The sequence below is a fragment of the Diabrotica virgifera genome, chromosome 1 (assembly GCF_917563875.1).
Source record: "Diabrotica virgifera virgifera chromosome 1, PGI_DIABVI_V3a".
Taxonomy (NCBI): Eukaryota; Metazoa; Arthropoda; class Insecta; order Coleoptera; family Chrysomelidae; genus Diabrotica; species Diabrotica virgifera.
The window spans coordinates 138715581-138718860 of NC_065443.1; the positions used below are offsets into that span (position 1 = coordinate 138715581).

A 3280-nucleotide genomic window follows, 5' to 3' on the forward strand; every position below is an offset into this window, starting at 1 on the left:
AAATTGTTAATTAACAATTGAATTCTTGCTAAAGTATTCGTTTCATTTTCAACGGCTTCTGAATTTATAATCTATACCAAGAAAGCTTTTATTTCATCAAGCTATATAATTATTGATAAATAATTACTGGCCCAAAAAAATTATTTGAAAATTCGAGATTTTGTTGGGAAAACCCACATTTTCCGAGGAAAATTTTCATCGGAGCAAATCGGGAAAAACATGCCTCTATGTAGAATTAAATTGGGGTGAATTTTTATTCGAGTGTTTTTGGTGTAAATTTAAAATCTTCGGAGTTATAGAGCAATAATTGAAAAAAATACGATTTGTCGGCGCCATTTTGTTTATAAAAAAAGTAGCACACTATCTGCGGACTTTGCATACCTATATTAACAATATATAGGATCTTACAATTCGATTCCAGCAATAAAATTGCTGGTAAATAACCTTTCTTTGTACTTTACTAATTAGACCAACGTATTATAACTATTTTTTTTTCAAAATTTAAAGATTATGCAAAAAAAAAGAAAAATTTATATTTTGTCGATAAAGTATTAAATAAGCATCTCATCTTTATAATCTTTATAAGCTTGATCAATGTATCATGATTATTTTGGTTATTATTGCGATCATAAATTGTTATTTAACAATTGAATTGTTGCTAAAATATTCGTATAATTTTCACCGGCTTCTGGAATTACAATCTATACCAAGAAAGATTTGATGTCACTCAGTTATTTAATTATTGATTAATAATTACTTACCTAAAACTTTATTTGAAAATTAGAGTTTTTGTTAGGAAAACCCGCATTTTCCGAGAAAAATTTTCGTCGGAGCAAATCGTGAAAAACATATCTCTATGCAGAATTTAATTGCGGTGAATTTTTATTTGGGTGTTTTTGTTGTAAATTTAAATTTAAAATCTTCGGAGTTATAGAGCAATAATTGAAAAAAATACGATTTGTCGGCGCCATTTTGTTTATAAAAAAAGTAGCACACTATCTGCGGACTTTGCATACCTATATTATTAATATATAGGATCTCATAATTCGATTCCAGCAATAAAATTGCTGGTAAATAACTTTTCCATGAATTTTGCTAATTAGCCCAGAGTATTAGTAAATAGACTACATCCAGTCATTATAAAATATGGACTACAAATGAACGTTAAGAAAACCAAGTTCCAATTCATAATTATTTCTAAGCAACATACAATAGGAAGGCTAGATATTGTAGATATCGAGGGAAAACAAGTAGAAAGAGTAAATAACTACAAATATCTGGGAACCTGAGTAAATGACAGCAATGGCAATGACCAAGGTAGAGAAATCAGGACACGCATTAAAATTGCAAAAAAAGCATTTATAAAAGCATTTATAAAATGAAAACAATGTTTCAAGACCTTCCTCTGGAGCTGAGGATAAGAGCCCTAAGATGCTACGTGTTCTCGACTTTGTTGTATGGAATGGAAAGCTGGACACTAAAAGTAGGCAATATAAACAAGTTGGAAGCATTTGAGATGTAGTGCTATAGAAGGATTTTGAAAATACCATGGACCCAACGAGTTAGAAATGCAGAATTGTTAAGAAGGCTACAAAAGGATTGTGAGGTGATAAAGAACATCAAAACAAGAAAGCTGGAATAGTTGGGCCACATTACCAGATGTGAGAAATAGGAGATACTGAGGCTTATTATGTAGGGTAAAAGATCCATAAGTAGAAGAAGAATTTCCTGGCTGAGGAACTTAAGACAGTGGTATAGTTGCAGCTCAGTGGATCTTTTCAGAGCAGCCGCCAATAAGATACGGATAGCTGGGATGCTAGCCAACCTCCGATACGAGAAGAAACTACAAGAAGAAGAATATTTAAAAAACAAGAGATTATACATATTTATTTCCGAACATACCCTGTGACATGATAAGATGCAAAAATAAAACGCCGGAATACAACTCTTTTGTTTACCTATGAGAATTTGAATATTCCATAGTGCATTTACATTTGCCGGTTAAAACAAGGGTAACTAATAAACACTAGTTGCACAAAATGCAAAGTCAGACATCTACTTCGATTTTGCTTTATTTCCCGACGTTGTTCCGTATAAGTTTATTGCAGAGTCAGGAAAAACGCAACTGCCAGTGGCGTGCGGCGATCGATTTTTATTATCCGTCGAGATTCATCGGATGATAATGCCATTGACCTTTATTTTTTTATTCTATGTTAGACACGACCTTCTTAGTTTGAATTTATTTCTTGTTTTGCAGTGACAGAATTAACAGAAACTAGGTGGTAGATATTATGATTTGGATAATAAGGCTTTTTCAAAAATATGTCACACCTTTGGGAAAACACTGGACGTCAGTTCTTCTTCTTCAAGTGCCGTCTCCTAATCGGAGGTTGAATATCATCATCACTATCTTTACTCTATCCACCGCTGCTCTAAAGAGTTTTATGGAACTGCATCTAAACCAGTCCCTTAAATTCTTTAACCATGACACTCTCCTTCTTCCTATACTCCTTCCGCCTCTTATCTTTCCCTGTATTATCCGTCTTAGCATTTCATATCGCGGTCCCCTCATTACGTGTCCCAGATATTGTAACTTTCTTATTTTTATTGTGTTTATTATTTCGCATTCTTTACCCATTTCTCGCAGTACTTCCGTGTTCGTTTTCCTCTGTGTCCATGCTATTCTAAGCATTCTTCTGTAACACCACATTTCAAATGACTGTAGCTTATTTATGTGTTCTTGCTTTAATGTCCAGCTTTCAAGTCCATATTTTAGTATCGAGAACACTTAGCATCTCAAAGCTTTTACTCTCAGTTCTAAGCTAAGGTCTTTGTTGCAGAGAACTGTTTTCATTTTCACAAACGCATTTCTTGCTATTTCTATCCTGGTCCTTATTTCTATTGTTTGATCATTTTTCTCTGAAATCCAGGTTCCTAGGTATTTGTATTTATCAACCCTTTCTATCGGTACATTTCCCAAATGTATGCTTGTTTGTATGTTTGTTTTCTTAGTTATTATCATGTATTTGGTCTTTTTTATATTCATTTTTAGCCAATATTCTTCACAGAAATTGTTTGTTTTGTTCAGTAGTAGTTGGAGTTGTTCAGCAGAGCTTGCCATAATCACGGTGTCATCTGCATATCTTATGTTGTTAATAGATCTTCCGTTAATTATTATTCCTTCACTTTGAGATAGCAATGCTTCTTCAAAAATGCCTTCACTATATGCATTAAAGAGTAATGGAGACATAATATATCCCTGCCGAACTCCTCTCCTGAT

General features: G+C 33.1%; 1 long non-coding RNA gene across 1 annotated transcript; it reads right to left on the reverse strand.

The window, feature by feature from the left end:
- Nucleotides 1–281: 281 nt before the first annotated feature.
- On the reverse strand, nt 282–1121 carry LOC126880848 (uncharacterized). Its single transcript, XR_007696691.1, has 2 exons — nt 1080–1121; nt 282–444 (listed from the first exon to the last, which is right to left on the reverse strand). It is a non-coding gene; the product is annotated as an uncharacterized LOC126880848 (long non-coding RNA).
- Nucleotides 1122–3280: the final 2159 nt, after the last annotated feature.